The 13,563-nt window shown below is 43.5% G+C and overlaps 1 protein-coding gene across 1 annotated transcript in view; it reads left to right on the forward strand.

Moving 5' to 3' along the window:
• Positions 1–13,563, forward strand: part of IL7R (interleukin 7 receptor) — a 492,420-nt gene that overhangs the window by 310,791 nt on the left and 168,066 nt on the right. The gene's annotated exons all lie outside the window — the stretch shown is intronic.

The raw sequence follows: 13,563 nt of genomic DNA on the forward strand, positions 1-13,563 counted from the left end.
TTGTTATGAAGAGGTGAAAGATGAGGTGGATCACGATTGTCTGGATGTGACAGAGATGTGTACCAAGCCCAGGCTTGACCTCCTTGATGTTCCCCTAGAAGAATCAGTATTTGTGCTGTTAATGGGTCATGTTTGAGAAGAGAAAATGTAGAACTGATGTCCGGTTATGCTGTATGTACTGTGTCATGTATTATAGAAGCTTCCTGTCTAAGAGGAGTCAAATCCACTCAAATTGCTGAGTTGTTTGCATTGACAAGGGCATGCAAAGTTGGGAAAAATTTGAGAATGACCATATTTACGGACAGTCAATATGGTTTCGGGGTGGTACATGATTTTGGCCAATTGTGGCTACAAAGGGGATTTCTGACTTCTTCAGGATCTCCTATACGAAATAGCAAAGATGTTAAAGAAGTATTGGAAGCACTACATTTGCCAAAAGAAATTGCAGTGGTGAAATGTGCCGCACATAAGTCAGGAAATTATTATGTGACTCTGGGTAATCAGTACGCAGAGCAAGTGGCACAATTTTGTGCAAGAAATACAATGTCTTTGAACAGAGGGATGGAAAAGGAAGTTACCAATTGCCAACAAATGTTTTTCTCTGCCTTTGGAACATGGGATGAAGTTAGTCAATTACAGGATGAAGCAGACATGAAAGAAAAGGAACGTTGGATCAAAACAGGCTGCACCAGAAGGGCTGATGATGAAGTATGGGTGTGCCCAGATGGTAGACTAATAATGCCAGATAGCTTGCTGTTGTTGTCACAAATGGCTGGGGTGTATCATGGAGTTGCACACTTTAGTAGGGATATCATGATCAGACAGTTCAGACAGATGTGGTTTAATCCCATGTTCAGGATAGTTGCAGAGAGCCTCTGCCAAAGATGTTTGACTTGCCAATTGCAAAACCCAGGAAGGAAAACTGTGGTTAGTTGGGGTAAAATTGGAAAAGCAGAGGGACCATTCATAAGATTGCAACTAGACTTCATCGAGTTGCCACTTTGCAACAGGTTGAAGTATGTCCTTGTCATTGTTTGTCTAGTATCTCGATGGGTGGAAGCCTATCCAACAAGAAGGAATGACAGCCTAACAGTTGCTTAACTACTGTTAAGAGAGATTATACCAAGGTTCGGATTTCCAGTCACTTTAGAATCAGATATAGGACCTCATTTCAATAATAATGAGATAATTAAACTAATTTGTGAATCTTTCAAAATTGAGCAGAAGTTACATTGTGCCTACTGACCAGAGGCTTCTGGAGTGGTCGAGCAGCTCATTGGCACAATAAAATCCAGGTTAGGAAATGTGTGTGCATCTACTTCACTGAAATGGCCTGATGCTTTACCTATTGTATTGATGAGTCTTAGGAGCTTTCCTGATCGAACAACAGGAATAAACCCTCAAGAAATCCTCATGGGAAGAGCAATTAAAGAAGCATTTGTACCTGGAAACAAACTGATGAATATAATGGATGATTTAATATTGGACTATATGAAAGGGCTGGCTGATCTGGTATGTTCAGTGTCTCACCAAGTTCAAGAAGATCAAAACGCAGCACAGCCAAATCAAGCTCATGATTTGTGTCCTCAAGACTGGGTTGTGATAAAGAAGCGTACAAGATATTTGTGCTTGGAACCCAGGTGGAAAGGACCTCATCAAGTCATATTGGTCACAACAACAGCAGTTAAGTGTGCTGGGATTCCGAACTGGATCCACGCAAGTCATACTCAAAGAGTCCCAAGTCCACCTGATTGACCAAAGCAGCAACTGGTAGAACATAGAAAAGAACCAGAAGCTGGGAGTTGTAAAGTCAAAGAGATCAGAGATCAGAGAATTAGACTCTGAAGAACGCATTGACGATGAACAACCAAGTACGAGTCAAGTAGAGTGGGCACCAGTTACTGGGACTGAAGAAACTGCTGTAAAGGACAGAAGAGAGCTTGAACTTGAAAGCCCAGAACAAAGTAAGCAAAATCCAGAAGAAACGTTTGCAGAAATCACAGATTCCGCCCAGCCAGCAATAGAAGAACTCATTGCAGGAGACTTAGATCAGGTTAAGTTACAAGAAGAAAAAGAAGGTAAGACTATTACTAAAAATCCAAATCCAGCTCAGTTAGGAAAAGGGAAATAATTAGCTGAAGAAAATTTAGATCAGAGTCAGTCAGAAGAAGAAAGGAGAGTAGAAAGTCAGGAACAACAACAAACAACTAAAGAAGAAAAAGCAGGAAATCCAGACCAAATGCAACAAAACGAAAGAGAAAATAAAAGAACACTTGAAATAGGTGAAGAAGTTGAAAGTACAGTACAGACAAAGAGAGTTAGAAAGGAAGATTGCTGGCCAAGTGGAGTGAAAAGACTGAGATACATTCTAAGAAGAAAACCGGAGAAGAGACTAGAACAAGTAGATGAAGTATCAAGTCAGGCTGAACAAGAACAAACAAGAAGAAAATCATTAAGGTCATCAAAAAGAGTAAAGGTTCCAAGTAGAAAGTAGAAAGCTCCAGAGTGGACCTACATCATTCTTGAAGATTTTGAAAATCTTGATCTAAATGAATTTACTATTTGTGCGGTAAAAATGCCTATTATAGGTTACCTGCACAATGGTATGGCAGTTGCTATATTGCCATTGTATTCCCAAAGGTATATCACATTACTAAGAACAATGAAATCAGTGATATAAGCAAAGGACTAACAAGAAATAGAAGAGCAAGTTTTACCGAAATAGTAGGAGATATATTTGGTGCATTGATACCGTCAGTTGGAGTCACATTAAACTCTCATAAAATACGTTTGTTGTCCACTGTGGTTGACCATTTATCAACTGATACTGCTGGAGGATTCTTAATGATCAATACTGAAATGGTGGCGATCAGATCTATGGTTTTACAGAATAGACTTGCCCTTGATATTCTTTTGGCCAAAGAGGGTGGAGTCTGTGGCATGTTGAAAGTTCAACACTGCTGTAGTTATGTCCCGGATAAAAGTAAAGGTATTGAGGGATATATCAAGAATATTTCGAAGATTCATAATGATTTGACCCAACTGGAGGTTGACGGTGCATGGGAAAGATTTAGTAAAAGTCTTTCTAAATTAGGTAATTGGTTTTCCACCTTTGGAAATAGTTTATTAGGAAAAACAGTGATACCTAGAATTTCAATAGCATTAATGATATTAATGATATTAATGATAGTAGTCACCTATAAATGTTGCAAGAGAAAATTAAAAGCAAGGCCACTGAAATAAAAAACAAAAGAATGGGAAGAAAGAGAATTTGGGAATAGATTGAGTTAGAAGTAATGAAAGGGATGAACATAAAAAAAAGAAACAAAGAAACTGTAAAAACAAATCTAGGGACAGTAAGATCTGATTGGCAATTGGTAATGATGGGAGTATTATGATGGCTCAAAGATGCCATCAGAGGGGAGACTGATGGAGCAAGGATTCAAAGAAAAGAAACTTGCTCGAATCATCCTTTAGTTAACAAGTACTAACAAGTAGGAATAGAGACTTGAAAGAAAATTAACATACACACGACATTCATACACGGGGAAAAAGGTTTTCTGCTTGCTTAAATGATAAAGAATACTGTGCGACGTAACTGAAATCCCGCTTGAAACCGAAATCGCCTTGCGCATGTGCGAACCCGTCATGTGAGAAGAAAAGTCTCACGCATGCGCAAGGAGTTGCTAACTGTAGGTCTTGAAGTACAGCATGCCTGGCATATGATCACCTGGATTTTAAAGGAAGTTTTTCGCTACTAACGCTTTGCTTAACAAAGAAGAAAATAACATGGGATAGAGTAGAAGGCGGAGGTAAACAGTGATAATAACATATTTGAGAAATTTACATCTGTTTGTGACTCTTTAGTCAATAGTGAACGTTTTGGGCCTGATGTGCTAAGCCAAAAGAAAAGATGGTGCGTGAACTTTAAAGCAAGTTGAGTCTGCGCACTAAGATCTGGGAAATGACCTGCTGACCGGAACAATGACCAGCTGCCAAGTACCAAGGACGTGTGCTTGAGAAAGTTTCCTCAACTGAAGAAATTACATAAAAATTGTATCTATCTATTTTGTGAAATGCATGTGAAAGGAAGCGTCCTGAAAAATTGAATAATTTAAGTGAGGAGGATTTACTAAACAAAGAATTAGTTACAAATTTTGGGATGACCGCATGAGGTGATGACAACTCCGGATGTATGGTGATACAACGCGTACCATCACAACGTGGTATGTTACATCGAGGTCTTGACAACGCAAGTCATTACATCGACTTGCGTTGGAGGGCGCTGGATTTAGGAATAGTGTGAATTACTATTCCAACTCCAGTCTACGTACAGTAGGGAAGGTGTTGGAATAGTAATTCACACTATTCCTTAGTCTAGAGCGCCCTCCAGTGCAAGTCGGTGTAACGACTTGCGTTGTCAAAACCACGATGTAACCATACCGCGTTGTAATGGTTGCGTGGTAAAGGATGTTTCCCACAACTCCCCTGCCCCGGTCCAATCACGGCTCATGATTCACAGATAATTGCAACCTTTGAGGGTGGGACATGCAAATTAAAGGGTATAACTTGAGTGACTTAAGATTAAGATAGAGAGCTGCTGCTACGAAGAGACGTTGATGCTGAGTGAGGAGTTGGCGAGAACTGCTGCTGGAAAGAACAGACTGAGAAGATTCAATGCTTAAGACAGCCTAATTAGATTGAAGATTTGCGTAAAAATATCGAGGAGGGAGAGAGTGCAAGAGAGGGATGCGGTCCGGTATGTCGGGTTCTAGAGAAATGTAGTAAGTACAATCCTATCCTGCACCTGTCCTATAGTCTTTGTCTCCTGACTCTTAAATCAGGCGACCTCCACCAGTCCTTTTGGCCAGGTGTTGGGCTTCCTGTTTTCATCTAGGAGTTATTGTGTCTTTTGTGTCTTCATCTATCTCTCCTAATGCGTTGGGATTGTTGAATATATTTGTGTATTTGAACGTTATTTGTTGAATTAATTTTCTCTCCCATGAAAGTTGATGGAGTTTGCACCGTTAATCTGTACAAATGAGCATTCATTTTGATTGAATTATTAGATAAAAGCTATTGAATCTTACTTGGAGTCTGTGATCATTTTATTGAAAAGCTATAATATAATTTAATGAATTTATTAATAAAACCATCAACTACTCGACTAATGGTCCATTGACCAAAGGAAGAGTGTTGATCTGTGAAGATTAGTTAGGCATTGACTAATTCAGATCAAAGAAAAGAAAACTTGATCCCCAGCGAAATAGTCACGAAATCGGAATGTGTATATGGGCCCATTGTGAATGATACAGTGATGTGTGAAAAGTTTATCCTGGCCTTTCGCTGGATCACATGCATATTGACGAAGGACCTCAGACCTGACAGACTTGAACATTTTGCTATAATGGTATGGAGAACTTATCTGCTCATTCTGAAAAAGAGGCTAAAGGAAAAAACATTAACACACATTTGCAATGCAATCGGTCTTGCCTTTGGGGCCTTATATGTATTTAGTTATGCAGCATAGTAGCCTAGGTGCTGAAACATATACTGTTCTTTAACATGGAGGGAAAGTCAGCACCAAACTGCAAAACACGCCAGGTATGGGAACACATGAAGAGAAATACTGCCTATCAGCGGGAAATTGTATTGTCCAAAGCTCTGTTTTTAGTATAAAACCATCCCCTTTGGTGGTCAAATCACTTAAAATGCAAGATTTGAAAAAAAGATTACTGTCTACCGGTGCTCGTTGAAATCAAGTTTCTAAGGCATGCAATGTAGGGAATGCTAAAGTGATTCTGGTGTTTTACTGACCTCTGCTGGTCGTTTTCTATCAGAAAAGTTAAATAGAGGCGGTTGCAAGAAAAATAAAAAAAGAAAGTCCCTAAGTAGAAACAATTCTGGTATTTTACTGACCTTACTGGTCGTTTTCTATCAAGACAGTTAAATAGAGGCAGGTGAACAGAAAAAAAAGTCCCTAAGCAAAGGCGATACCAGACAAGTCCTAGGGCTGATCTGTAGATCCCACAAAGTACATACAACAGATCTTTCAGACAGTGTAATCGCTGTCTTGGCTCAACCTAAAAATGTGTCTCGCTGCTTGCTTATTTTTGCCTGTTCTCTCCCCTTTTCTGGTCACTCCTCTCTCTCCCTCTCCTCTCTTTCTCGCTCTTTCCCCTTCATTCTGTCTCTACCTTGCTCCTCCTCTCCTGCTGAATATCGTGACTTCAACAAAATGGCGCTTACCCTCTTTTTCTTCTCCTTTCCTTCATTCGTTCCCCTGTTAAATGGATCCAAAAAATAAATAAACACATTGCAAAAAATATTTTCAGACATTTTCCCTTCCAAAATGCAGCCTGGGGACAGAGAAACTAAGGAAATACATTTTTTTTTTCAAACAAGGCAAATTAGCCGCAAAGTGGCCAGATTGGTTTCATTCACACCCAAACACATTAGTGCCACTCTACCGAATTGGCCAATGAAGCGCTTCTTTTGTTTTCTTATTTCTCTTTCATAGCGTTGTTTTCCCCTTTCTTTTGAGGTTCTTGTAGGTGAGAATGCAAGATATGAATATGTTCATTCGTGTCAATGGCCACTGCCCATTGACACAATTGTACTTTCACTTCTGTAATTCCTAATGCGGCAGGAGGAAGAAGGCAGCTATTACGACTGTTTGGCATCACATAGTGATGTGTGTGTGCAGACAGCCAATAAGATGCTACCATTTTTTTCTTGACTGACTTTTAACTTTTTTTGCGACCAAATTGTTAAATATTGTGTTCATCGCACTCCTCAGCTGATTTTGCAAATATTTCGCAGATCGCAAAATGCTGGAGTGTCTGTCTAGACACACCCTCATTTTTGAAAGGGCATTCTCCTTTCCTGAAGCAATTGGTGATGGATTGGCACACAAAAAAAGAAGCCCAAGATTGAGATCCTTTGCCTAGTGTTAAACTCCACTTTCCCATCACCACCCTTCTCACTTCTTCACGTGACCTCAAGCACAGAAAATCCAGTGCACTGTAGGTGGCGCACTGAGAGCTGCATCCAATAATATGCTGCCTGTGTGAGGAGTGTACTGCCGTCTCCTGTATGCTTTCAGTCTCTGGAAAGCTCTTGCAACAGATATAGGGGCATATCAGCAAGGCGACACAATAGAATTATCGCCGCTTTTGCGGCCGTTTTCGGCCGAAAACCGGCAATAATTTTATCGCCTAAATAGCAAGCTCACGCTAACTCGTGAAAACTTGCGTTAGCTTAGGAATTCCTAACGCCCAGCCTTGCATCTCTAATGAGATGCAAAGTGGGCGTTCCTGACCTGACATGACAGGAGAAATGTCGCTAAGCGACATTTCTCCTATCATCAAGCCCCACGCTATGAAGCGTAGCGGCAGGAAAAGTAGCGATAACCCCTGTTATCGCTACTTTCCTTACGCCTGTTTCAGGACTGACTTAAGCCATGATATCCTATGGAAGGTGGATATCATGGCTAAGTTTGGGGGGCCCTATCAACAAACTAACGCCACATTGCGTGAGATTATTGCTGGGTTTCCAGCGATAATCTCACGTTAGGCAGTTAGCGTGAGGATTTTTATCGCTTTTGAGATAAGCGGTGCTAATAGCACGCTATCTCAGCGCTAAAATTCCATGCTAACCGGCAATAATTATCCTAGCCCTAAGTGCGCTTAGGTGATAATTATCGCCGGTTGTTGCTGATATGCCCCATAATATTCTGTCAGCTCCTGCTGTGCTCCACAAGGGGTGTTGATAGTCAGTTTATATAGTTCCCCATAGAGATCTACAATGTAGGGGCATATTATCAAGCCAGGCGATACAATTATCGCCGATTTAGCTGCGGAAAACTGCCGCTAAAACGGCGATAATGGGCTTGATAATATGCTCTATGGAATTCCAATTGAAGCTCAGGTTAGGTGTCCTTCACATCTAACATGGGCTTCAATTGGAATTCCATAGAGCATATTATCAAGCCCATTATCGCCATTTTAGCTGCAGTTTTCTGCAGCTAAATCGGCGATAATTGTATCGCCTGGCTTGATAATATGCCCCAAAGTTAGATATAGGTCTGTTGCCTCTTCAGTGAATTTCGTCTTGATCTTGAGTGGAGTGGGCTGCATCCTAGAGGCTGTAGTGAGTCTGTGGCATACATGACATAATGCAGCCCTGTTACGATTCACCATCCGGTTACTAGGTGATGCTCATGTGGGCCCTCTGCGGAGCTGCTTCTATACCATAGTATAACAGAAAATACTCCAACTTTTGCATTCCTTGCCCCACATCACCCTCCATTCTAGTTTCCCAAACCACCATCCATTTGCATCGTGCTCTGTTGCCAAACCCTGCCTAGATCATGTCCTGGTGCAGGAACTTTGTTCTGTGTCTTCGTTCCTGAATCTTACAGTTATCCTGGCACTTTCATACATGAATTCCTGACTTTTCTCTTTCTCAGGTCCGATTCACTCAACTGTAGGCTTTCCTATATTCCTTAGTGGGGCTTCTAGTGCTCCTGGTCGTTCCCTTTCCAAGTCCCCGAGCAGCATTACCTTCATTTGTAGTTGCTTAATTCCTGCCACTAGAGTAATTATCAACACCTGACTCTCTCCTTTTTACCTTCCCTACTTCCCTGAGCTTCCAGCTATTTCTACTCAGTGTGTTCAGTGTACTGTGGTTTGAAACCACCCTTACTGCAGAGGCTCCTTGTGATCTGTCACTGTCGTGTTGCTCTGTTTGCAGGTTTGCTTGTCGATTCAGTGTGCTATGGTTTCCCTTATTTCTTGTTGCTGTTTTCGTATCCTGCGACTAATCTTATCTGTTTTTTGTTGTTTATCATGTTTGCTTCTCTGTCTTTGTGAATGCCATGGTTTGTAGCTCAGTCTGCGCCCTTTCTTTTTGTAAAAAGATTTTTATAGCATTTTCAAAACAAGTCATACAACCGTATGCACATCGTATTACTGGGCATTACAAAGTTCGAACGGTCATGTCCATGGGTCACGTATGTTGATGGTGAGAATTTTAGAACAAAAACTACCCACAGCTAGTTCCCCTTAAATATCAGATAAGGAAACCACAATCTAGACTACTCATCCTTTCATAATTTCATCAGACAGGATGGGCAGTAACATAGCAAATTTATTTATTCATTTTATTAATGCTAATAATGTTTAAAACAGTATTACTGAATAGCCAATTAAATGTCTCATGGCTATTTCACAGACAGTTTAGACAAGCTCAAAAGAAATTTGAGAAAAAGAGAGAGAAAATATAAATTTGCCTACCCTTAATTTGTAGAGGAGCTAGCCTCCTCCCCCCATTTTTGACAGTAGGAAACCTGTAACAGGTTTCATTCTGTCAACACTATCAACCCCAATTTGTAGCAACTGGGCATAAACAAACTCTGAGGAGCTAAATAGCACATTCAGCTAGCTAAAGAACATATTCCTTTAGCAAATGTACAAGTGTAACACGAGGGCACATGAATTCAAACTAAATCCCATTGCTTCCTTAATTCAGCCCTAAAAGCATTAGTGCTACATATATGGCAGAGCCATTGTCTTAATAAAAGCTCACATATACCATTATTATTATGCAATCTATTCATGTGAGTGAACAAAACTTGCTTTTGCCAAAAAAAGTAAGCAAAATCTCTTTCTGTCCCTGCCCGGCCATTTCGTCTTTCAAATGTTGAAATGTCAAAGCAAACATTGCGCTGAGCCCTGCAGGCTTCTAAATGTAGGACTTCGGCCTTTAACCTATGCAGCTGTTCCATCTTGAGTGCAAGGTTTTCATGCAATCCCAGGCATCAAAACCAACAGCAAGCGCCACAGAAGGACACTTACCAATCAATTGGTGTCCAGGTTCCAACTGCCAAGTTCTAAAATCGACCAAATGGTCACTGCACGGCGAATCAACAGAAGAGATCTCAGTCGAGGACCGGCACCACCTGGATGGTCAGATCAGAAAGAAAGGAAAAAAGCCGTGGTTGCCAAGACTCGGGTCTCATCGGGCAGCGATCGCGTCCAGAGCGAGATTCCAATCCTTCGTCGCGACCAATCCTTTGGGCATCCGAGTCACCGATGAGCCCCAGTAGTTGGGCGCCAATTTGTTGATGGTGACCTCAGCTAGGCCTACTAGTGCAAGGGGTTCGCCCTTCTCTGCACAGAGTCCTCAGACCAATAGAAAGAAGTTGGCACAGAAACTGGAATAGAAAATACAAAGTTTAATAAACCTCATGAGGTGGAACTACATTCACACAGCACCCTTCGGTGTTGAGTGAAGTAACACACTGAACAGAAGAAGCATGGTCCTTTTATACCCACACAGGGGCTGAAAAAGGCGGTACAAGTACACATGAGAAGAGTTATGCACATAGATGGTCATACAGAAACTGCACAGTCAACAAGTAGGAGGAGTAAAAAGTTGCGGACATCAGTTAGAACAGCCTGACAGTTCTATACTAGGAACAGGTGCACTTTACTAGCTAAGCACATCTGCGCATGTGCAAGACTCTGGGAGAGGGAAACAGCAAATGTCCAGCACATAGCTAACTAAAATGGCTGCCAAGTACAAAATGGCTTTCAGCTCATGCTAAGAGATTAATGCAATCTTCAACAACGTACATATATAGTATCGACATATGAATGTACACATTACCCCCTCATGGGTCCTCCTGTCCCAGTCCTTACTACGTGAGGCAGTCCTGCCTCCATCCAGCCAATCAAAATGCCAGAATTCAAAAGCTTACATAAGCCCTTCCCATCTACCGCCATGCCTGTTTCTTTTCTGCTCCGACGGCAGTCGGAACGCTGGTGCTCCCAGTTCCTGTCGCCAGGTTTCTTCTGCTGGTTCCACGGTGCCGCGAGTGTTTGTTTTGTTTTTTTAAATGTGATTGTGTCATTTTGCTTTAATTTCTCACGGCGCGGCCGCTCCTGTTCTTGGACTGGGACGCTCCCCGCTCATGTGCTGGGCTGGGGCGGGGAGCTCTCCTGGTGTCCTGGCCTCGGGTCGTTTCGGCACTGGTGCTTTAGTGCTGCGTCTGGCCCCCGCTGCCATGTTCTTCATTATGTGGCTGTGGGTGTAGACTACAGGGCTGCACTTTTTTATTTTTGTTCTCCAGTCTCACGTTGCAAGACTTAGTGTTTGGGGGCAGTATTTATTGGAGGTTGCTGGGCACTTCCTTTTGTTGTGTGGTGAGTTCCTGTTTGGTTTACTCTGGTTTGCTCGCCATGAGTGAGGGGGCTTCTTCTCCTGTGCCTGCTAAGGCAGTTTCCAAGCAGCATAATGTCCTGGATCTGCAGGAGGATGACGTTTTGCAGATTTCTAGGGCTGAGTTACAAGAGCTGATAAATTCAGCTGTCCAGTCTGCGCTGCTAGAGCCTGCGGCAAAGAGGGCTAAGGATGATGAGGAGGACATGGACAATTCCCCTAAAGGGAAGCACGCACTGGGCAAGGTTTTTTCTGATATGCTGGTCCATATTCGGGAGGTACTTGGTTTTGACCCTAAGTCCCTGGCTGATAAGGGGTTTTACGCACAGTACAGTTCCTCTGTGGTGGATGACCTTCCCTTCCATTATGTCCTGAAGGATATCCTGACTGAAGAATGGCTTGAGGTGGATAAGCAGGGTATTCCTTGCTTTCTGGGGAAGCGGTACCGCTTGATGGACTTTGACTCCCAGTTTCCTGCGGTTCAGAAGGTCAATTCTCTTTTGTCTTCTATGGCTTCCGCCTCCTCTTCCTCTTTGTCATTGGTGGAGGCTGCCCTGACAGATCCGGTGGAGCGAAAGGTGGAGTCTGCTCTCAAATGTTCTTATGCCGCTTCTCACTTTGGGGTGCGTGCTAGCACTTATGCGACCTATGCCTTCAGGTCCTGCTGAAGGATTTTGAGAAGTTGTTTGACTGTATTCAGAATCAGGGGGACCCTACTCCTGTGTCGGCTCAAATGGAGGTCTTGGCGCAATTCCTCTCGGATATGATGTTTGATTCCTTGTGGGCCTTCTTCTCGGCTGCTGGGATGGCGGCGGCTGGTAGGAGGTCTCTCTGGACAAAACTTTGGCATCTTGAGGCTCCGCAGAAGGCCTTGGTCAATAAGCTGCCTTTTGAGGGTCCTCGTCTCTTTGGGGATGCTTTGAATGCGATGGTGCAGCGCTCTGCGGAGGAAAAGAAGTTGTTGAAACCTTTTCCGCCTGCACCTAAGAAAAAGTCCTTTTTCATAAGCAGAGTTTTCAGGGGGCTTTGTCTTCTCAGACCTTTCGCGGTCGGGCCCGTGGCCGGGGGGCCGCATTCCATTTTAAGTCCCAGCCTCAGCAGCAGCATCAGCAGAATCCCTCTGGTGCAGGACAGAAGTGGGGGCTCGACTCTATTTGTTTCAGGACCGTTGGTGAGCTCTTGTTTCCAACCAGTGGGTCTTGTTTGTCATCAGGTGGGGTTACCAGATTCCCTTTCAGGACCCTCCCCCTCTGGATTGTTTTCTGGTTACCCTGTTCTCAAGGGATCCCGTGCGGCAGTCTGCCATGTTCTCCGGCGTCGCCATGTTGTTGCAGAAGGGGGCGGTTGTGCCAGTTTCAGTGGAGGAAGTGGGACTGGGGTTCTATTCCCATCTGTTTCTGGTGCCAAAGCCAGATGGTTCCTTCCACCAAATACTGAATCTCCGTTCCCTGAACAAGTTGGTGCGGTTGGATCATTTTCAGATGGTCACATTACTGTCCGTCATTCCCCTCATCCAGGATGGCAATTTTTTTGGCTTCTCTGGACTTGAAAGACGCATATTTTCACATTCCAGTCCATCCTGCCAGTCAGCGGTTCCTGAGGTTTGCGGTCCAAGGGAAGCATTTCCAGTTTCAGGTTCTGCCGTTCGGCCTCTCCACTGCTCCCAGGACTTTTACCAAGGTATTGGCTCCTGCTGTGGGGGTTTTGCAGCATCGGGGTTTCTCCATGTTTCCCTATATTGATGATTGTTTGAGCTCTGATTCCTCTTTTCCTAAGGCTCTTCTGGCGGTGGAGGCTACGTTGACCCTGTTCCAGGATCTGCGGTTCATAGTGAATCTGGCCAAGTTTCCTCTGGATCCTGTTCAGAGACTTCAGTTCATCGGGGGTCTGTTCGACACCTCTCTGAGGAGGTGTTTCTCCCTCCTGTTCGGATCCTTTCCCTGCAGACTCTGTTGCGGGATCTGTTGAGTCATTCATTTGCCCCGGCTCGTGTTTGGTTGCGGGTCCAGGGACTGATGGCTGCCACCACTGCTGTGGTTCATTGAGCTCGTCTCCATCACAAGCCCTTGTTGACTCATCTGTTGGCTTGGTGGGACTCCTCCCAAGTGGTACTCTGTTTCTTCTTTCTCCTGCTCTGGTTCGGGACTTAGACTTGTGGCTTTGCACTCCCAATCTGGAGAAGGGAGTGCGGTTTTGTCTTCCTCCTCCCCTTTTGTTGATGACCGATGACAGTTTTTGGGGTTGGGGGGCCACGTGGGTGTCCTTGGAAGCCAAGGGTCAGTGGCCTCGGGGGGACAGCCCCCGCTCCTCGAACTGGTGTGAGTTGGTGGCCATCTGGGA

Source organism: Triturus cristatus, chromosome 2_1 (genome assembly GCF_964204655.1).
Source record: "Triturus cristatus chromosome 2_1, aTriCri1.1, whole genome shotgun sequence".
NCBI lineage: Eukaryota > Metazoa > Chordata > Amphibia > Caudata > Salamandridae > Triturus > Triturus cristatus.